Genomic DNA, 24044 nt, shown 5'->3' with positions numbered 1-24044 from the left:
ATTTTGAGGTATTTATTAGTTTTTCTTTATGTTTTTCAGTGCCTATATTTTCTCTGCATAGTCTTCTGCCTCATTTCTGATTCACCCAGCCTCATTTGAAAAAAGCAGATTACAAGTAGGAAAAACACAAATTGAAGTTTCTTTCCTGTCCTACCCTCTTTCCTATTTTTCAGTTTTGATGGCTTCAAATGTAAGCTCACATGATGCTTTTACACATCCTTCCTAGTCCTATGACAGTAGCGTGTTATAATGTAAATCACAAATAATTGGCATTTTAATCAGAAACAAACAAGGCAGTCATACTCACATTTTTTTCCAGAATAAGAAAATTAAAAAAAAAGGGGGGGAGGGACCTTGCAATAAAAATAAACATTTTGCTGTTTCTGCAATGAGTGCAAATACATGCAGGGATGTTTATTTCACTGGAAAGTAGAGGGTATGTCCTGCCTTGGACTGAAGGACCTGCTGGACTGACCCTGCCAGCTTTCATTTTATGACCTTTACAAAACAGAGGCTCATGAGTGTTACAGTAACTAAGTTTCATCTACTGAAACTATGGAACTTTTTTTTCACATTCCCCTAGATACAAGGATAAACCAATGATATTACTTGCTAAAGCCACTGGAATCCTCTTTTTACATGAGAAATGTTAATTCTTCTTAAAATTATGCTTTACATGCAGATGAGTTTTCACAGCAGAGTTCATTAATGAGGATGCTTTTTTCTTTTAAAGCAGTTACTGTCAATTGCAAAGTTTCTGAAATTACTTTTGACAACAGTTTTGCATTTTTATTCCGAAGATTGTATATAACATACGGCTGAATGCTGTTTTGGCAGTCATAAAGCATGGGTTCAGATTTCATCATCTCTTTGTAATCACCAACTAATAAAGTCATGATTGTTGTATTCCAAACAAGTCTCTTCACACATACACTGTGTGCGTGATTCTGCAAATTCTCTCCTTTGGTACATTTTGGTCCACCTTCAGGGGGAATAACTACTGCTTCCAGAGGAGACATGCTCAGTTTTGCAGAAATGTCATCACCTCCATAATGATCCTGAGGATCAGCCCTGGAATGCCATCCTGCACGTTGGTACATCACAGCATTAATGGGTTCCTCATAATAATTGCTGAGTCTTCAGACTTATTGCTTTTCTTTCAGCTCATTCCCTTCTTATGCCTGGATCCACATTTGTGCAAAACTGCCCCATTTAGGTCTGGAGCTCATTCCCCTTTGTTTTATTGCCTGTCTTGATAGCACCTGGGTCATTCGTGGTGCCATGCAAACAAGAGATAATAATGCATCACATTCATTTGCTTTGGTAAAACACATGATCCATTCCCCTCATCCCAGATGCAATGATGTGTCCCTGAACAGTTGAAATCATGTGGTTTTGGTTAGATAAACTCTATCAAAGACAGCCAATGACTTCAAGATCTATTTGTGGGAAGCATGCTTTTAATCACAGCTTTTAGAAGCCTAAATGATTGTGTTAAATAATAGACAGAGACAAAAAGCAATATTGATTGCCCAGCCTGATGTAAAAAAGACATTAATCCATTTGAGAATCTGAAGGTCATTACATATTGTTATATATTATACTATGTCACTTTATTTTTTCAAAATATTTAGATGTGTCCACTTTGATATTTACTACAAAAAATAATTAAGACCTGAAAGAACCTTAAGAAGTCATCCCATTTATGCCCCAGAACTTGATACAAAGTCAAGTTTAACTCTTCTGTCCATGCAAGATATTTGCCTGACCTATAATTAAAATGCTGCTATCAAGGGCATTTGATGGCCTCCACCTGTAGCCTCTTTTAGTTCTTAAATATCTATATAATTGATATTTACTTGATCTAAATTGGCTTTTCTTAAAATTGCTTTTTTTGTAGCCTTTTGATTCTTAGAAACTACAAAAACGTCTTCCTCCTGCCTCTCTTTTCTCTGCTAAACAAATATAATAAGTCTTTCTTGTCAAGCATTTTATAAGTCTTGCATCTACTGTGTGATGCATTTTATAAATGTATATTTCGGATCCACTCTGAAATTATAAGAGGGCAATAGTGTGTTTTGAATTTGCTGAAACAAAAGAATTTTTTAATATTCCAATTTTTATTACCTAGATATGTTGTTGCACAATTCTGCAAATAGTTGGCCTTTCTGAGACAGTACATTCCAATGAAAAACAAAGCAAAAGAAGAAAATAAAATCCACAGGATCTTTTCTCTATTAGCAACATTTAAAAGGCCCAAGCACATCCTCAGATATAGATTATTTACTAAAATTATGTCTTTTTTTTGCAAGCATTAAAAGTTGGACCTTGCATGAGGCAATAATTGATTCAGACTCATACGTTGCCAAAATTGTTGGTAATAACAGCCCCAGATCTTTGTTTCACTAGTGCTAAATCACATTGCTCTTTCTAAAGGAAATTACCTTTTCTTCCCAACCAGCCCCTTACCAAAGACACTATTGCTTACAAAAGGTTTATACAATTTCCCTCAGATTCAAATTTTGTCATTTCTTCCACAAAAACAAAAGCTTGCTTCTGAGCAGCTTTCTTTCACAAATCTGCATTCTCACTAGTAGAATTTTACTAAGAAAAAAGCCATCACTACAAACTTCTGGTCTACTATGCCATAAACCATACTTTTATATGTGACCCTCCTTCTTTGTGGAGCCAAAGAGGAAAACAGAAGAATTGGGTAATTTTAGGTGAATTGGCTCAATGGACAAAAAGTCTGTAACACTTATTAAAAATTGTTTGTGAATGCTAGGACAGCAGCAGGGAGGTTAACAGCAGCCACTGTGGTAAGTCAAGAGCAAACATCAAATCTGTCCAATTTCCTTTCAAGACAGACTGTGTGAACAGGAAAGAAGGAATAAGTGTCATGTTCTTTGGTTTTAGTAAAGCTTTTGACAGTTTTGCATGACATTCTCATAGGGAATCTTCAGAAATATGATGCAAGTGAAATTACTATGAGACAGATGTAAAATTAAGTAGCTAACTGACACAGAACCAAGAGGGACTGCAGGTAACATTGACAAGCAGGATTAGAGTTTGAAATAATCTCGACAGAAGAAAAAAGATGACAGAATTCCAAAGTGAGACATCCAAGAGTCAGTGTGTAGTCAGTGTGTGGGCAGGGGAGCTGGTCTGTGAGGATCCAAGTGCCTGCCCAGGCACCTGCAGTGCAGGGCAGAGGCTGGAGCTGCTGCGAGCCCCCAGACCGCAGGGGAGCCACGAGCGGTGCAAGCGCTCCTGCAGGAGGCACCAGACAAACCAACCTTCCCAAAGACAGCCTGGCATTCCTCCCACCTCACCCTACATGATTAATGGTTGGCTGTCTACAGTATTCACACTAGTTCTCATCATTTTAAAGACTCTACAGAGATCTTAGGAAAAAAATGGTGAGCCCTTTCTTTACCTGCAGCAGCAGTTCCAGAGGAGAGAGTCCTTCGGTCTCTTGGAAATGTATTGCTTGTATGAGTGACAGCAACCCTTTCAATAGTTACTCATTCACACTGATTTTTATGATCATTATCAAGTTCTGAGGAATTAAAAATTTATCACAATGCTAATAAAATTACTATGTTTTGTTTGTCTAAATTGGTCATAAAATCTGACCAAGTGAATTAGACCACAGACATTAAGTAATTAGGAAAAAAAAAGGATGTCCTGTTTGTCATTTGAAGAGAGCAAGATATAAAGAAAAGCTTGTGTTTCATTTCAGGTTAGGAGACAAAGGCTAAAATTCAAGCTTTTCTTGCAAAGTTTATGTAGCTCCTTTGACCTATTATGTAAAGTGACCCAATTTAAGTGAAAAAGCACTGAAAAACTTAGTATAGGTCAGACTTTCATATCTTTTTTTGTTCCTCTTGTTTGCTATATTTCAGTCATCTCCCTTTTAAATCTGATCTTCTCAAGTGGGTCAGATAAAGTATATATGTTGCACTCGAGTTCCTGTGGGATGATTCAATGTGACTCTAAATCAACAAGTCTGAGTCACTGCCTATGCAATGCTCTTCCAAATGCCTTTACAGGGCCAGGAAAGTGGTACAGAAAGCTAGGAAATGGATCTCTAAACCCTGCAGGTAGTGTCTCTATGCTCACCTTCTTCTGGGGCAGAAAGTGGCATCCCTTTGTCAGTGTGCTCAGGAGGGAATGTGTGTGGGTCTGATGATGTTTGCCTGAAGCACAAAAACCTGATGGGCTATGCAGGAGAAGAGCTCTGACTCAGCTTTCCTGTTTATTCTTTTCTAGGTACCTGATTTATTATAGCATGACTTGAACTTGGCTATCCACTAAGGCAGAGAGCAGGAACAGCTTTAGAGCTGGGATTCAAATACATGTGATCCCTAGAGAAAAAAAAAGTTAAAATGACATCTGAAGAGTGAGGTTCAGCAGGCAAATCTTTCATTTCATACCCACTGAGCAGGACTGGCCAGAATATCCCTAATTGCCAACAAAGACTCAAACACCCTTGCAGCAGGCACTGTGGGCTGTTGGAGTAAGACACCTGAACTGTGTGAGATTGTCATCTTAACACACTTTTACTTGAGTTTTCGAATAGATTTCCCAGCATCATTTGGCTCCTTGCTGAATATTTTCAACACAGAAAAAAAAATTAACATGTCCCTTTTTTCTTTTGTTTTTAATGATATCCAGTTTTCCCTGCTATAGAAAAGAATAGTTCATGTTGTAAAGCATGACTCTACCCTCTTTCTTCATGCTAAGCAATGTCTTTTTCCTTTAACACTGTTCAACACACAATATCAGTACTCCTTATCATTAGTAAGGCAGCAGGATTTAGCTCTTGGTCAAGATACTTTCAAAAAAAAAAACCAGATCAAAAATCAGCCCCAGCACAGACTGTAGTTTAGTAACGTCCATTTCACAAATACTCTGATCCCTGGAAGTCATGTAAATTGTCAGGTCATATAGTTTGGCTAAATTATTTAAGAGTGACTTTGTCTAAAACACAAATGATGCTCAGCAGTTCCACAGTCATTTTCAGCTGCTGAAAAGGCTGCCTGTTAATGACAGTTGTCTTACTCAACTGTATTTGAATGAAGACCTCAGACAGCAAAATAAATTTTACTGCATTTTCCTTCAGAAGACTCTGGAGTTTTAATGTTTGCTGATGCTATACATTTAATCAAATAAAATGTGGTCATAGAAAAGATGAAAAATTTTGTAAGCTGTGTTGACATTTTGAAGTTGGTGGGAAGGATACTTCAATAAAATCGGATTCGAGCACTGGAAATCAATAAAGAATGTGAGCAGAATGAGAATTCTACATTGCAGAGAAGTGCCTCTGATTTCTATTGAAAGTGGAAGAGGGATCATTATTCTGAGCATGATACTGTTATACTGCAACTTCATCCACCATGGGCTCCTCAAGGTGGCCTCTGACTTGCTTTGAATTTGTTCAGGTAAAAGATTTCCCTGCAAGGACCAAATGAATGTCACGGAAGACCTCACAAGTACAGAGTGGAAACGTTTGGTAGGTAAGAACAAAATAGTGAGAGAAAGTAGAAGTAGCTTAAAGAAAACCCTTCCAGTACTTAATACAAAAACACAGAATTCATTTCTCAAAGGAAGAAAAGCTTTTTTTGCTGTGAAAATCTTGCTGTCTCAGTAGGGCAGCTGGACACAGTCACAATACCCAGGCAAAAGAACCTCCTCAAGCCTTCTGTACCATAAAGTTTTGTGATATCTGTGGATATCACAGAGGAAGTGTGACAATTTCACAGCTCCTAACAATTCCTACTGATAAATATGCATGCAGCATGCAGAGCAAAATCTTCTGCTCTCCTTGCTGAAGCAGGGCAGGGTACAGAGAGGGCAACAGTTGTTACTACCAGAATAAAATTAAAAGAGGAAAAAAATGAAATGTATATTTCAGTAGAACAATAATTGAAGTAGAAATTACAGAAATATCTCTCCTAATGGACTATGCAAGGAACAGTTTTCTGGTACTCTAGGTTTCTGATATATGTGAAGTGTCTTCATCCTTTTGCACTCCTTTCAAAGCTGGACTACATTTGAGGTGTCATAGTTTGTTTCCATGAGCATTTAAATTCCAGTAACAAAACAAAGTTTCATCTATTTGGCACAAGTAAATAAAACTCTCAACCATACATTAAATACTGGGTTTCAAAGTACGGGTAAACTAAAATATGGACCCAAGGACTGGCAAGATCTTCCTTTATTTCAATCAGGCAAGAGCTTGCATGTGAACCATGATATTTCACTCTTTTACCCAAACAAAAGGCTTCCCAGTGATATTCCATTGCCATTTAATGCACTGAATCACCAAAGACCAAACAGTGCTATCATGCACAGAATGTATGAAACAAGCAAGAGCTCATCCAATAAAACAGCAAAAAGATGTGCTGGAAGCTATCATTTTTCCCATAAAGCTTTTGAAGAGCATTTTCACTTTTAAATGGCTTCCACCAGGGAAATGCAACCTTTGACCTTTATGTGTTTCCTACCCATGTTTCAAGGCACAAGGTACCATTAAAAGCATCAGCACCAAGCCCATTTTCAGAAAAGCACACATCTGTTTCTGTGAGCAAATTTAAGTCACCAAGACTTTGGGCTTGTCCAAAACTGTCTCACCTTCTCAGCAGACTACTAATTCCACTAAACCCATAGGAGTTTAACAACTGACTGGCAGGTTAAATGCCTCTTTTTACAAAAGAAGCCCCAAAACTGCCTGTCATATGAATTCCTATTTTTCCTGTGAAGTTTAAAGTGTCACTTAAACTCACTCAGCTGTAGAACACCTGTACATATGGTCAGTTCTGACAGAGCCATGCCAGTGACTTTGTGGTAATAATGGTCTTGAGCACATGAGCCTCTCAATCCCAGGCCCACACAGCAAACAGCATTTAAATGGTGTTTGTTGTAACTATAGTAGTACATAATATTCTTCCTATGACTAACAAGGGTTTTAAAATGTAAGAAGGGTTATTCAGTTTTCATTGCAGTGGAATGCAGCCAGTACCAAAATAACTGTATTAAACTTTCCTTGCTGAAACCTCACTCTCTTTAAAACAGTCTCACATAAGCTCTGAAAACAATCCATTGAAGCATGAGCCATGACCCAGCACCACACACTCTCCTCCACTTCTATTATATTTCCAGCTTACATCAGTGAGAAGGCTGTTAAGTTTGATACCAGTCATTTATAAAATACACACCACTTGGTAATACTTGACTGAGTCAGGTTCTTCTGACAGTAATTTTTGTACAAGTTCACACAGACCTTACTAACTAAAGCAGGTCTGGATTTCTAGAGGTTCAGCTTAGAGCTAAATTTGACCAAAGTCTCAGCAGGACTCTTAGCAGAACTGCCCCCTTTTTACTAGATCTAGGATCAAGAACAAATGTGTTAGAACATAACCGTGCAGATGGAAAAACTTCCCTTCAAAATGAAGCAAATATTTGCCTTATACCCACTATAAATCACAGATCCTTCAGATGTCTTAAAAAAGATTGGATAGATTCAAATCTGCTACCAGTTCATCAGATACCATTCTTACCATATTGTTGTTCTCAAAGGACCTGTCAAATGATTCTTAGAGAATATTTTCTGAAGCCAAATTTACCTCAGGGATTATAGTTTTCTGTCAACACATTATATAATTTGTTTTCAGAACTGTTCTATTCAAGGGCAGAACCAGAGCATATGCTGTAGCATACCTCCCCCATGTACTGCTCTACTGCTCCTTCCAGTTGGCTTTCACAGAAATTAATTTAGCAAGTATATAGTAAAAATCTGGACAAAATAAATTTTTACTGGATTATGGCCAAATATCTAGATATAGCACTGCTTTATCCCTATTCAGTAACTAACACATACTTGACAATCAATCTGATACCTTCTCCTGTCTAGAATTTATGAAGGCCAAACCTTTAAAAGTTTCTGGATGTGAAATATCTGACATGTGTCTGATTCTTGCCCCAAAAATATATCTTAGTATTACAGTTACTACAATCCATCTGGTAGTTTATCTAAAAAGAAGAAAAAAACCCTTTATAATGGCACTGTTTTTTCCTTACATTCTAGCAAATTACTATCCAAATATTACATTGAAAATAGACACATCTTGAAATTCAGATACCTACACCTTAAAATACGGCCTTTTTTAGTTTGTTCATTTTTCTTTAAACCCTGTTCTTACAAGGAAAATCTCTAAAGATCAGACCCATCTCAAATACTAATTTAGTCACATTTTCTTTAACAGGTCAGCTAGTCATCTGATAGCTCGAACCCAAGAAATTAAAATCTGAAATGTACCATATTATGGTTTCCCCTTACTACTGCCTCTTTCTCCATTTATTCCTTCCCAGTCTCCAAGTGTCTGTGGTGGTTCCACAAGGCTCTTTTTGTCTTCAGCCCTTACTCCTGCTGGTTTGATCACAAGTGCTAGTTTAGTTATTCTCTTGATACTGACAATCCAAAGGCAGGGATATAAGGGGTCAGTAGTACAAAAGACAACCTCAAATCTTAATCACTAAAGTCTCAGCCAAGTTCTCTCTGTCAGATAAAGCTCCCATGGCAAATTCAAAGAAGGTGCAAGAACAAGAAACAATGCTAACATAAGAACTGGGAAAACAACAACAAAATCTGTGAAAAGTAAGTTGCCATATAGTAACAAGTTATGACATAGTGCAACTTAACACATGACATTTCTATTTTTTTTTAATTTCTCTTTTTTTATGTCATCACTGCATATTCCTATAAAGTCAAAATACAGAAAATTATTTCAGCAAATTTAATAGGGTTCTGGTGGGACTCACTATCCTTTAGCAAAGAGCCACTCCCTTTCTAGAGTCACTGCATTCCCCATACAGCTTTGGACAGAGTTTGGTCCTCTCAGCTTCTGGTTACTCTGACACTCTTTTCATCAGGATTGTATCCAGCCCACACAGTCAGAATTCTCCTGTGAAAATAATTCCATGTCTGGCACTGTACCCATTGCTCTTTGCACAGTAACATCTCTCTCTCTATTCAGACATGTATTTGAAAACAACATATCTGGCAAGGCTATATAATTAATTAGTGCTTGAACTCTATTAAGTGCAGCATGTGATATCATTATATAATGCATATAACATAGCAACTTCTAACTTCCAGTCTTGGGCACATCTCTTAGTTCAACAGAAATCTCAGTGTAGGTCATGGTGTGTCCTGATTAACTTATTCTCAGCTACCTGCTTCCATTCCTCCTTCACAGTTTCCATGATAAATATACAGATAAAATATAAAGATACAACACTCTAATCCTTGTACCTCAGTCCTAACTATCACAGTAAAACTTTTCTTGTTAGTTACCAGTTTGCAATGGCAATGTATCATTTTGAAAACATGCCAAAACTTTCAGACTACTATGGGGGCATATGCTGTCACATAATTTCTTTAGTCTAAATTCTATTTCCTCTTCTTTGAGAAGATTGTTCCATATCAAGTGGATGCACTAGGTGTCCCAAGTCATCAGGGCCACAGCCCTCGGTCCCTTCACATGGGAACAGACTGACATGGACCCCTGCTGCATACAGGGAGCCAGGGGCCTCCAATAATCTCAAAAGCATTCCCCATTGCAATACATGACTCATGTACTTCTTTCTATGTCATACCTTCATGCAAAATAAAGTCATTACAATCAGATGCCTTGCATAGTAAAGCTTTGAAACCATAGAACTCACTTATGGCATTTCCAATAATAATTTGAGTCTCAAAAATTATCATTATTTAAGTTGTTTCCTGCCTATGGCACTCCTTAAAAGCTGCTTCTTTTGCAAGCTTATTATTAAAATGGTATCACCAGTTTCTTACCCTAACCTATGCAACAAGTTTATTATCTCATTAAAACTTCCTACAGCTGTCTTCAGAGCCAATGTTTCTGTCAGAAAAGGCACTTATGGAAACAGTGTCTTGGTTAGGAAAAAGAAAATAAAATCTTTGTTTAGTGTTTCTTCACAAATGAGATCACTTTATATCTTATTCATTCTGGCTCCTCACTGAGGAAGCCTTGAGAAAGTAATTGTGAACATTACTCCCAGAAAGAAACTTGGGTATTTATTTTGGGGATTCTTTTGTTTTGGAGAAGGGGGGCAGGGATTAGGGCTTATTTTGTTTTGGAAAAGTTTGTATTTGGTTTTTACTTTTTAGACCAATACTCTTCAACAGTGCATTTCATACTCAAACGTTCCATTTGATAGCAGTAATAGGAAAACATGACCAGTCACAAGTGAGTGAGTGCACCTTGAACTACCTTTTTGTAGTTTGAGTCTGTCACAAATGCTGGTTTCTAACGTGGCAGTAAGCATGAAGACTGCTTTCCATTCTAACCTGAAATTTGTTTTGTGCATGCCTTAGTCCCGTTATAACAACTTGTTTATAAACCACTGAGCATTTGTGATTACTGGGATTTCATTTGACTTTTTCTGTGAAGCGGTCCTTCCTTTGAGATAACAGGATGCTCAAAAAGAAGTTAATTCTCTGCAGCTCAATAGGTGCAGCAGAGAGCTCTTCTCTCTGTTCTGCTTTACCTTTGCATTTTGAACCACACAGTGTGAAGCAGATTTAATTACCAGCTTACATGTCGTCTTCTTGGATTTCTTTTACAGAAGGAGAAAAGTTGGGAGGACAGCTGCCCTTGCAAATCCACAAGGGAAAAGAAAGGCAATATTTTGGTTCATTTTTTGGAAATAAAGTGTAGTTACTCTTAACATTTTTGTTTTCTTTTTTCCCCTTAAAAACATGAAATTTATTTGCCATAATATGAAAAGAACAACCTTCAATCATGTCATACATGCCATGTATTTTAGTTAGTTAGTAAAAAAAAAAAAATTTGCCATGCTTTAATTTTTAGGAAGGAAAACCAGAAAGAAGTCTTGGAGAATTTTCACAATATTAAGTTATGTTCACAGAGATCATTACCACACTGTTCTTAGATCCTTAGCCTATTAAAGGTTCCACTGATTAGCACACACATAGCTTGATTCCAGCATTTATGCACCCACATTACCATTTCTTACTAATTATTTACTCCACAATTTCATGTGTCTGCCATGGTTAGTTGCTGCTAATGAAACCCAAACCTGAACATGTATAAGGCACTATTTCTGGCTCTTACATACCCTTAGGAGTAATTCTGATCAAAGTGAAATAAAGAACAATGATTTGGATTATTACAACATTTTTGCATGAAAAGTGAAAAGCAGACTACAACAAAACATGCCAATTCTTTAATGCCAAATTCTAAGATGAAAACATTTTGCACTCATCTGTTGTTCACTAATACTGGTTAGAGTTCCAGTCATACTGCTTAGTTTCCCTCAGTAACACATTTTAATTATCCTTTTCTTCCTAGGATAATTTTTAGTGCTTGATGTGGGGGTTTTCTTCATTCTTTTCTCTGGATTTATGTGCAAGAACAAAATCCTTTACACACCCATTCTTCTTTTAGCTTTTTATATTCTGAATAGAGAGACTGTACCTTATGTTGTAGTTTGAGGTGAAAGGACGTTAATTCATTTCTTGCTTTTTTTATATTTAATAATTAAAACCGTTTACACTACAAGTGTTCCATCATCTAAGACTTTTTTTTTAAATAGCTCTTTATATTTTGCCATTTTCCCCACATATCTTACACTGCTTATTTTTGACCATTCAAATCTGCAGAGTCATGTATTGGTTCTTGCCATATCCCTCAATGTCAGAATTCACAGGACTGCTGGGAGTGTTATTTATTTCTCCAAACAGATTTACTTTCAAGACATTCTGACAGAGATAGGGTAAGGATATAGGTTTAGGGTCAAGGTTAGGGTTTCAGGTTATGGTTCAGGGTAAGAGCTCTGATTAGGTTTAGGGTTATGTTTTGGCAGTTATGTGTTTCCCTTGGAATTCCATTTGCATATGAAGTGTGTCTAGTGCACTACGCTTTGTGGTTTTCAAAACCCTAACCCTCGGTGTAAGCCTAACCTAGGCGAGAGAGTAAAAGGTGCATGTGGGTATGGCTGGTGCCAAGTACAAAGGTGGGGACTGAGCCATAGCGTGGCAGTTTTTGCTTCCCCTTGGGATGCCTTTTGCAGCTGCAGTGTGCTTGGAGCTCTGGGCTTTGTGGTTTTCAGAACCCTAACCCTAGGCAGAGGAGTAAAAGCAGCCTTGGGCTAAGGTTGGTTCCAAGGAAAAAGCTGTGGTGGAAGCCATGTTGTTGCAGTTTTGTGTTTCCCTTGGGATGCCTTTTGCAGCTGCAGTGTGCTTGGAGCTCTGGGCTTCGTGGTTTTCAGAACCCTAACCCTAGGCATAACCCTAACCCTCAGCAGAGCAGTAAAAGCAGCCGTGAGAATTCTTATCAATAATGTTAGGAGAATCAAGTCTTTTCCATGGAAGTGGCACAAACATGATATGCCAAAAATGGGGTTGGCTTTATAAACATTTTGAGGCTGACTTGTACACATTTCACAGTTTGAAGAATTTATAATTCTCAATTTTCTTCTGCCAACATGAATTTTCAATGGTGGGGTTATGCCTTTGAACCAAAAAAAGCAGTGGACTCTTTACTTTCAGAAGAATAAAAAACAGGCAGACAAGTCAGTGTGAAAGAGGTGTGAGTGGAGGCTGGGGACTGGAACAAGTTCCTCTGGGAGGTGGCCACATTGCCCTGCCTTTTGGTGCCCAGCAAGCATTCAGACAATGCTCTCAGATGTTTAACACATTGCCCTGTGTGGGCTCCATGAGCCTCATGGGTCCCTTAGAAGTGAGGATATTCTTTGCTTTTGTGAACAGACCACTGCTGCTTTGGGCTTTATATGCAAATAAAGTCACATCAGCAGAGTCCAAACCTTGATGACTCATCAGATTACACAAACCAGACAAGGTCAGAACTCAAAAAAAAACCCCAAAAGCAAACGCTACCAAGAGAAAAACTGTTCAAAAAACACCCCAAACAAATAATGAAACCACACCAAAGTGGAAATTACTAGTTGGGGGATTTTCATAAATTAATAAATAGCAAACCTCCAAATAGCCTAGTTAAGCACTGTTCCTGGCAGAAGTACCTCAGCATGTTCAGAAGATGTAATCCTAAGTGGCTGACCAACATATGGTGATGTTTTTGTTTGGTTGTTTGGTTTCAGTTTTTTTTAATCCTTTCTTAAGGGTTTTGTTTCCTGTTTCAAACACAGCTCACTATTTGAAATTCAGTTTATAAATTTTGGGATAGGAGCTCAATGATTAGGCTCAGCTAGGAAGTTTTTTGTCATGTATAAACAGCAAAACTAGACAAAAAATAGTAATGACATAAATGTGACATATGACACAAGTTGGATCAAATTAAGAATATTACAAAAATAGCTGTATAGTTGACAAAATGCCCTGAGATAGAGGGGAAATAGGTCATCTAGACCCCTGCATAAAAATAAGACAAATCCAAGAGCAGCCTAGGGATAAGCAGGAAAGGGAAGAGAGAAACTAATTGATTTCTTAGACCCTCTCTTTATACGTCCAGTATTTTTAATTCAGAATTTTCCAAAGAAACAAATTCTGCAAATGGATTTCCTGTTGCCAACCAGTTATTTTATTATATTTATATTTAAATAAATTATGTGGAGTGAAGCCACTCAGAAGAGGATGGTACTCCTAAAGATACCAACTTGCAATGCTGGATTTCACCAATGCCAAATTTGGAGATTGATGACTTTGGCACAGGGGGAAAAAAACCAAAAAACAACACCCTCAGAATTAATATTTTGAAGGCAAATAAAAGCATTCTTAAATGTGCAATTGTTTGTTTTAACAAACTTCTTAAGCTCCTTGAAATCTCTTTTATAAAATTCTCTTGAGAGTTACAGACAGAAGCCAAAAAATTCCCTCTAGAATTAAAGAAAGGGATTAGTTAGAAATGACTTGAAACAGTTAAAATTCTATTCTAGACTCGGGGAAGTATTAGTGAATGTATATAGACAGGGTGGAGAACTATTTTAGATAGGGGTACTTGCTTAAACATGTATACAGATGAAGAACCTTGAAAAAGTTCCTTGAAAAATTTTGCCATGTTTGAGAAAGGAAAAAAAAAACCAAAAACATTCTGCTTTTGGCATAACTCAAAGTCTTTTTGAATGCAATTGCTCATCATCCTTCTAAGGCATGGTTTTCAGTAAAGGAAAAGCAATCCTTCACAGTAACTACTTGCAACTCTCTGGAAGCCCCAACTTAGAGGTTCTCTGGGAGCTATGTGATACTGCCAGAAATTCTAACAGTCTGGCAAGGAAACCTAATTAGAGCAGTATTGCAGTAGATCATAGTGCTTTAGTTTGATTTGGCCAACAACAGTTTATGAAGGGAAGAATTCTAAATGGATCTGGAAAGGACTGAGCAACAACTTTTTGTTTAGATTTCAAAAGGGTAGGTGTAAAAATATAAATCTTGTCATAAGTACTCTTGAATAGCAATATCCTACAGCAAAAGCTTAGAATATCCATAGAATTTTACTTTGAAAAAATACTTCTCATTATTAATAGCATGGTCTATATCTAATGTTCACCAAGCTTTTGCATTCATTGCCTTAGAGAGAATTTTAAACACAGATTATGTGGTCTATGCCTTGTAACAGTTCCTGCATAATGTCCTTGTTCTGCAGGGAATTTCATTAGCATGTGCCCTGATCTTGTCCTCCAAACCCTCATTGCTTTAGACAAGCATGGATTTAATTGAGAGAAAACCAAGCTGTGACTGTGGCTCAGGTGTGAAGGCTGTTTCCCTGAGCAAATTAAATCCAATGTAATGACTGAGCTTTCTTTTCCTCACTATCCATTTATGAGAGATTTAATACTGCATATTAATTATTTTGTTGGGCTATTTTACTATGATATTGTTTTTCCCATCATTTTGTGGGAGATTGATGCACAGATCAAATTGACTGTTTAATGTACTGTGAAGATGATTAACACCTTGAGGATGGATCACAAGGTCACCCATTTTCATGTGACTTCTACTTTAAACCATGGCAAAAAATGATAGTCCCTGCTGACAGTGTGCTGTGTTTGGCTGAGCCCCGCAGGCCTTGCACCAAAGGGTTCTGCAGAAAGGCCTGACAATCTCCCCCATGCCAGTGGAAAAATCTCAAAATTACATCAACCCCTACACTGACATCCAACCACTCATCCCTATTTGTCAGCAGTACTGACGCAAACATTCAGGGAATATTCAATTCATGGTACCCAACCCCAGAATAAACTAAAAAGGTACAAACCACTTGTCCAGCTCCGAAAAGCTGAGAAAGGATGCAGCTCCCTTGGAGATATTCCCCCAGAAAAAATAATGAAAAGCCCAAAAAACAGGGAAACACCTCCTGCATGGAAAGTGTGACAGTAGCATAGAGTCTGAGCTGGGCCTGATCTACCCAAGATGTGCTTCACAGTCCCTAAATATAAATGAAAGAGCCAAATATCTCTAATTTACCATATGAGTACATTCCATGCTTGTACACATGCACAGACACACACACACACCAAATCCATGAGTCTAAATCATAGAGCACTATTTCTCCCTTCCAGTCACAGGGAGGCAAGCAATATAACCTCTGTGTTGGGAATGCAAGCAGTAGCTCTGCCTGCATGCAAATCCTATTTATCACTATTGCCATCAAGTTTATGGGCACATAAATTTCCTTTCATAATACTTTTTCATCAAAGATCAATAAGCAGCCAGTAGCAAATCACCTAAAAAGAATGAATTTATATAATTGACTTGCTGTATTACATCCAGGAAATCATTCTAAAGTTTCCTATACAGCATGCAAAGTCTCAGTTCTAAGGAATTTAGTAAATGACAGGTTAAGGGAGATCACCTGTAGCAAATCTACTGAACCTTTTATCCTGAGGATTGAACCCAACACGCTACTTGTATTTTAAGATCTTCAGTCCATGGATCATATTGTTAAGCAAATTAGAGAAAAGCAGATAGAACCAGCTATTGATAATTATAAATTAAATGGATTTATAATGCCATAAAGTTATACCCATAAAGTATGAACTAAAATGGTAAGAACAAAGGAAATTTATTAACTAGTCTATCACCTATCCCTATGGAGTGATAGCATCTAGAAAATTTTGCCACCCACTGGGTCATAAACTTACAGGACAAAGGATAAAGTGTTAGCTAGTGGCTGGAGAAAGCAGCTCCTATTCTGTCCTGTGTGCTCACTCAGCATCAACCACTAATAAACAGCCAGAAGTGTCAGAAATACTGCTACATGTTTCATGGCCTGTGTGAAGAAATATAGTCCTATAAAAAGAGGTGGGACTAAAAAGCACTAAGATCTAGAGAGAATGGGACTGGCAGCTTGGAAAAGCCCCAGGCTGAGTTGCTCCAAGCCAGGCCCTCATAAAACTGCTCTGACCTGAGCTGCTCAGAGAATAACCTACACCGGGCACAGATGTGCTGTTCAAGATGGAGGCTCAGACGTATCCAGCCAATTTTAGTGCAGGTCTTCAAGTTCTTTCTTCTGTATGATCAATTTAAACTGGAATTTAAAAGTTCACATATTTCTATTCCAGAAACATTTAGTAAAATAGAAGTCTTCCAATGGAAACAGAATGAAAATGAGAATGAAATTAATGTATCCAGAACATCAAATAAAATAACCTATCTTGTCTCCCAAGTCAACATTAAGAAATAAATATAAAACCTATAGTCTTAAGTGCCTGAAACGGTAACAAATCTGATCATAACCAAAAAGACTGTTAAACTCAACTGTGTTTCTTCCCCACCCTCTCTTGCAAAGATCTCCACTACTCTCTCCATTTCCCATTTTCTACATGCATTGTGTATTTGCCATTCTGTAATTGCCATTCTGTAATTTAATCCTTCAGAAACAGGGGAAAAAAAGACATTTTTCCCCTAAAAAAAAGAAGAAAATAGAAGTCTTTGGTACTTGATTTGCCTCATTTTCCTCAATTCCAAAAAAGGTGTTTGTGCCCATCAAATGACACATTCCTAAAAAGATTAGCAAGAGCTACAGCTCTGACTGACCTCAGTGACTGAAATCCTCAATGAATGGAACTGTTCTGGAGAAAAAAAATTAAAACCAACCAAACCACAAAAAATCTCAAGACTCCCACAGAACAACAATAAAAAACCTTAAAATCTAACAAACAAAAACACCCACAGCAACTTAGACTCCACTGGCTGTGGGGCAGCAGCAGCCATATTAATCTGGCATTCCTTCATAAAAACTGACTTTAATTCCTCTGCTAATATAAGTGTCTCAGCACATGGCTTTATAAAGAAAAGACCAATTTGTTTAGCTAAAAATATATCATTATGCTTCTGGCAAACTTGCAATGAGCTCTTTTTAAGACCACAGTATTCTTACACATTACAGAAAAGTACTCCTCCTCTCAGGTTAATCCCCTAAACTATGCAAAAGGCTGCTCCTAGTCCTACTAACAAGAACAGCACAGAAGTCGGTTGGAGTGACCTTAACCTTGCACCTCTATTATTCAGAATTCTCTAGTTTCATTGACATTCAGCCTTAATAGTGCATTGGACTGCATTTTAAATTCTGTGAGAATAATGTACAGCTTTATAAATATATTTATACATATAAAAATACACAAAAAAATATTATACACTGTATCCACAAAATTGTATATTCTTTTACTGCTCTGCATCTTTAAATTACTAGTGTGTTCTCAAATTTCTTAGCATCTTAACAAGGTATTCTGGATGGGAATAATAGAAATTGCAAAACAAGAGATCAGATACTTCTTATTTGAGATTTCCTGAAAAGCCCCAAATGACTGAAATGAAGGACAGCAGAAGAAACTAAAGACAAGGAAAGCAAGAAAGCCTGTTGAATCAATAATAGACTGCTTCACTCAGAAGTACTCTGAAGAGACTGCTCCTGGGTCATGAGCTGGGCAGGTTTTTGAACACCCTGCTCTTCGGAGAATTCAGCCTTTTGGCTTCCCCTGTTCTGTGTAAAAGTTATCTCACTGCCAAGACTGTAAGATGGTATCTCAATCAATATCTGCTTTAAATATTTCTGGCAGGCACTCTGCTCTGGTTGACATCAATCTATTTTTTTCTTCTTTTTTTGTGCTAATTTTTGCCATAATTTTCTTGCTATTGAATGTTTCATAGGCAAAAAATATTTATGGAAGGTTAGTATTCTGGTATGAGGCTCTTCTTAAAAAAAATTTCCAAAACATGTTCATAGCATCTAGAAATTACTTAGGAACAACTTACTTTTCTCATCAGTAATAATTACCTTTTCAAATGCAACTTTCATTTACATAAAAAATGTAACAAACTGTTTTACCATAAGTATAAATAGAATCCTTTTGAGAAATAAAAGAACTATTTATTATTATTTAACTATTTTAACTATTTATTACAGCCCAGACAGATATCCATCCTTGCTCAAAATGCAAATTTAGTCTGGTCTTCAAGATTTAATTTCTTCTTTTCCCCAAAATGGAAGAATCCCTCTGTACTTATAAAGGGCAAAGGGAGGTATTTAGCAAGTCCATATTCCACCAAGAAGCACAGGTTTACTGTTCATCTGGAAGAGGTGCATGACAACAAAAGTTCATGTAATTCCTCCTGGATTAATTAATGATGGGGATGAGGAAGGCCAATGGTCTTTTGCTAATCCCAGGAACATGTCAGCATCAACATTTTATTATTTTTATTATTTTAAAGTATGTCTCTTATTAAACACACTTACTTTTAATATCTTCAGATAGCTGGAAAGCTTTAGGTCATGACTTAGTAATGCATTTAAATGGGTGAGTCCTAAGATACTCAGCATGACTGTTTAAGCATCCTTAAAATGAAACATGTACTTTCCTGTACCAGAAAGCTCTCCAGCACTTGCTTCTCAATGCTCTTTACAGATCAAGGTCCTCTTTTGCAATATTTTCAAGTAAAGCAATTATCAACAAAGACTCATTTAAATTGACACATTCTATGTTAATAGCTAATGTGGCATGCATAAACACTTACATCTACATATATATTCTCCAGCTATTCTCCCCTTTTTTGTCAATATTGTTTCTGTGTGCCATTTTCATGGCAGAGAACTGCTGAGCTACATGAAAATGAAAGGAACAAATAATGACTGCAGGAAAAATGAGGCTAAGTGGCTAAAATGGGGCTACTGTGAGCATTTGCAGGTTTAATATAGCTAGTAGCACTTCAAAAAACATTTGTCAGTATTTGAAGCTTAGCGTGCTGCCTGTCCTGTGCTGTCCAAGGAAAGCAAGCTGCTCTGGGGACTCTGGGACCAACCATTTATTTTAGGCCACAGTCAACCACTTCCTCCAAAAACATCCTTTCTGCAGAGTTATAGCCTTGGTTTAAAACTTCAGCCACAAAAGTATCTGAGTACAAGTCACATTTACATCTTTAACAAGGGACCAAAGCAGGATTGTTTCAAACAATGCTACCAAACCTGAAGACATACGGGACTTAGGTTTTTTTTAGCTTACTGCACTTCATTACCACTGAAAATTTAGCTTCTTCACCCTGTTTTGGGACCTGTAGAAATAACTCAGATGCACAGGCAAGTGGGATTTCTCCACCTGTGTTACAAACCTCACTTTATCATCCTGTTAAGGTTTTGGTAGATAGATATTGTGCAAGTGGCTCCAGAATCATCCTCTCATTTCAGCTGGTTAGTGAAATGAGTGACTACTACACCATATTGACAAAAAAACAAAAAAAATTAAGTTCCTTAGAACACAGGATTAGACTCACTACTCAGTCACCGATCCCTCTTCTTAGGTTCAGAATCACAATTATCCTGCAGGCAGGCTCTCCATCACAAAGGAGAGGCCAACATCTCCACCAGGAAAGGACAGTGCTGGTACAGAAGCAGATGGCTCCTGTTTGACCAAGAGAGATGTGATTCAGCACCTGTCCCTGGGCAGAAGAAACCCATTTGGCAGAGGGCTGCAGCAGAGCCTTGAACAGGCTTGTAAAGGCACCCTCCTGTCAGAGAGCAGCTCCTCTGCAATGCAGCTGATCTCCAAGGGTGCAAACTGGTGCCAAATTGCCTAAGGCCAGATTCATAGCTAAGATTCAGTGTGCATTTGCTTGATTTATTTTGTTTTCCAATACATTCTTGCTGCTCTTTTTTTCCCAGACAGCAGCCTATGATTTTAATGGGATATGCCTTGTTAAATACTATTTAACACTCTGAATGCACCCATAGGATCTATTTTGCCTATTTAAAGTGGTGCTATAAAGCTTCTAAATCCATATCTTGATTATTAAAAGAAATTTTAAAATGCTTTCTTGACTTAATGGATTACAGGTTAAGCAGGTGGTCCAGGTTAATAGTGAATATGCCTTTATAACCATTTTCTGCAAGTGAGCTGTTATATCCTTTCCGTCATGTCTCCAACATCGAAGTGCTCTAAAGAAAGATCTAAGTACAGGAGTCCTCATGGTGCTGGAATACTTGAGGAATGCAGGGTTGGAATTAGATGATCTTTAAGGCCCCTTTAAGGACTATTTTAAGGCAGACCATCTCACAGGCTGCTAGGAACCCATTAGGATGCTGTACAGAATAGCTCACACAGATGTGACAAGGATTCATATCTATAAACAATGTTGTTGCACACTAAATCACTGTGGAGGTACAGCCTATCTATCATTATTGGAGGATATCTATAGTTCTTGTCTAGTTCACTGGAGGATGTGTCTCCTATGCAAAAGTCCTTTGTGTGGCTGTTAATTTTGATTATATGAGAAATACTGAGTGCTGCTGCAGGTGTTCACAGAACTCATTCCTCAAATCTGCTCCCCAGGAAAAAATAACTGCAGATATAACTTCCCCCTGCCTCCTTTCTTGCCAACAGCAAAAGCAAATCAAGGCACACTTGTCTCAAGCATTTGTCAGTGTTATCTGAAGTTGTTAAGTTGACACTTTACTTGTTTCAAGATTTTTATGTACTAAAAACAATGGCCATTTTATTGTTAATCAGCTGAAATAATAAAGGTTATAGGTCAAACAAAACACACTCTACAATCATCACAGATGTTTTTCCAAGCTAATTAATACCACTTATGGGAAAAATAAAAATTATATTTCCATTATGGTGTCCTCTGAAAGGACACCTGGAATTACTCTACAAAGAATGATAAAGTATTTTAGTAATATTTTTACACCAGATGTCAAAAATCGCATGTAAAAACAGTAGCAGGGAAAACTTACAGTGTGCATTTGAAAACACTGCAACAAGCACAGAAGGCCTTGGAATTAGATCCTCTCATTTCAAGGCTGACTGTGAATGAAATCATTGGTTTGTTTCTTCCTGTCAGAAACATTTTTGTTTCTGCTTTGAATGTATTTTGGTTTCCTTCACTTCTTGTTTTCTCTGTCCACAATGTCCAGATGGACTTATTACCCATTCTGTGCTAGGTCAGGAAAAGCCTGAATCCACACTGTACTCCAGGAGCTTCACTGCCTTCTGCAAATGCCTCTGTGTCATGTCAGCATTTAAACCACCACGGGATGCAAAACACTTATCTGTGTGAAACAACAAATCCAAGTTGCTATTTTTACTTTTTATTCATCATATTTTACTGCCTGAAAACTCTCCCTATACCTCTGCTAAAACTTGGGACTTTTGAGAAAACTACCTATTAATAATAGCCTATTAAAAAACACCAACACAAATCAAGACTAAAACCTTTCAAATAGCCTAATAAAAAAAGCCAAACCAAAACCAACCCTTTCAAACAGTGATCTGCTTCGAAAGATTAGTCCAAGTCGTAGAAAAGCAGATGCAGGCAAGAGCATAAAAAGGACTTCCTAGTAGAGATCACTTAGAACAAAACTGAGGCGTCCAACCATCAGAAGTTACTTTTTTTAATGTAAAGGTCATTAACTAGCAACTCTCATGTTCTATGTATAAAATAGAATTAATGACAATGTTTGGGCTTCCAAAGAGACTGAGATTAAGAGAAAAAGCTCTTTTTAAGTGCCAGCCAGACTCAGGCATGCTACTAAGGAACCAAAGCACCCACCATTTACTGCACATTCTTGTTTAAAGACACAGGTGGAACCATAACCTTATTCCACTGACAGTCTTCCCTCTTCAACAAGGAACTGCAGACATGGGGAGCAATGTGATTTCTACTCCCAGCAACAAAAACCATCCATGAAACAGAAGGGACTGCATGTAACTTTCATGCAACACAGGGTCTCCATGGGATGTACAGAAGTCAAGAGATGAGTGTTATACAGGGATACAGGTAATGAGTGAAAGGGGTCTTTGACTTTCATGGATGGTAGGTTATCACTGGTTAAGCTGCATAGCCTAATCTTTGAACCCTGGGCACCAAGAGAAATGAATAATTATTTATCAGACAGAAATTGATCTCTCAATACTCCCCTCTGCTTGTGCAGCTATTAAAAGGTTCACCATAGGAAAAGTTTAGAATATTCCCTTAGATTAATGAATATCCACAGATTAAAAAAAGGGATCATTTTCATGTATGTCTCAGTAGCAAGGATGATAGTCTCAATTAGGATAAATCCAGTGAGATTAAAGCTGTGCCATAAGGGAATGTGAGTGCCAGTGCTTCTCTTACTGCAAACTGGGGACAGCATAGCACAAATTCTGCTGGATTACTGTGCTGGCTGTGTTCTGGCAAGCTATTCAACAATGCAAGAGAAATTGAGAAGTAATGCACACCACATAAGGTGCATGTGATAGTGCATGCTCAAACTGTTTGTCAAGAATTATAAAAATCTACAGAACATAATTAAAAGGTTTTAAATATTATAGCTTGAAAGAATATGCTGAAAACATATTATGGTTTGCAATGGCCAAAGCACTATTTTAGCAAAACCATGAATTATTTATAAAAATGCATAACGTGTATCATTAGTAATAACCACAATTCCACATATGGATTGAACTCTTTCAGCCAGAGGATCACAGTGTTTTGCTGCCTGTATTCATGGCACAAACCCACTGTCTGAAAAAGTGGGCTCCTATTCTGGAAAACACTGAAAAAATAATTGGTTGCAAGGCTCACGCTTGTTCTCAATTGTACCAATTGCTTTTGTGCATGACATCAGCTAAGCTGTTAGCTTCTCTGCATTTTCCAGAGCACATGCTTGTGCTCTTAAGAACTCCTTATCACATGGCAGAATTTTTGAGCTGTTGCAAAGCAAGTAGTAATCCAAGTTAAAAATAATAAAACCGATAAAGGCAGACCACAGGCCCTGTGATGACCTCCTGACATGTTGAAACTGAAAGAGAGTTGTGAGCAGTCTTTTATTAACATCACCAGTAAGTAAAGAAAAAAAATGGGGAAAAGGAGAAAAAATGAGGAAAGGGGAAAAACAAAAAGAACTAAAAACTCTCTCAGATGTAGTCTACTCTTAATTATTTCTTAAACTTACTTCTCTGAAGTTAGTCAAAGTGGAAAGTATAGAATCACCACTGTCTTACTAAAGGCTGTTCCACTGACAAGGAACGAAGTTTCTCCCAGCATTTAATCAAGTGCAGTGTAATTTGCTGTGACAAAGATACATGCTTCTAACAAAACAGAGAAAAATGAAAACTATGCCAAAGAGATTTGTAATAGTACAAATTAATAATAATTCTTACTCCCCCAAACATATTTATGTTTATGACAGATTAATTACAAAATATGATAACCAGTTCTAAATGAATTCAACAAGGAATGTGAATCTGCATAGCAAGAGCTCCCTCTCAGCTCTTCCAGATCAAATAGATGCAGGACCAGACTTCCATAAGAGCCCAGGGGGTTAATCTTCAAGGGCTCTGCACCCTCAGTTGGGGATGGACAGATTTTTCAATATGCCAAGGTCATATTTAGACACTTTCATGATTTCAAGGAGCAGCTGCCCCTCGTTGCCCTGGCAGTGCCACAGAGACTCGGACTCTGCACACACACACACAACACTGAGCCCTTGGGTTGAATACGATCACTTTGTGTTGGTGCCTAAACTGGGGATAAGCTTTTG

At 37.6% G+C, this 24044-nt stretch overlaps 1 long non-coding RNA gene across 1 annotated transcript in view; it reads right to left on the bottom strand.

Moving 5' to 3' along the window:
- LOC143694639 (uncharacterized) overlaps positions 1 to 24044 on the bottom strand; it is a 296382-nt gene that overhangs the window by 208127 nt on the left and 64211 nt on the right. The window lies entirely within an intron of this gene.

This window comes from Agelaius phoeniceus, chromosome 8, assembly GCF_051311805.1.
Source record: "Agelaius phoeniceus isolate bAgePho1 chromosome 8, bAgePho1.hap1, whole genome shotgun sequence".
NCBI classification, from domain to species: domain Eukaryota; kingdom Metazoa; phylum Chordata; class Aves; order Passeriformes; family Icteridae; genus Agelaius; species Agelaius phoeniceus.
This window is presented reverse-complemented; position numbering and strand designations above follow the sequence as displayed.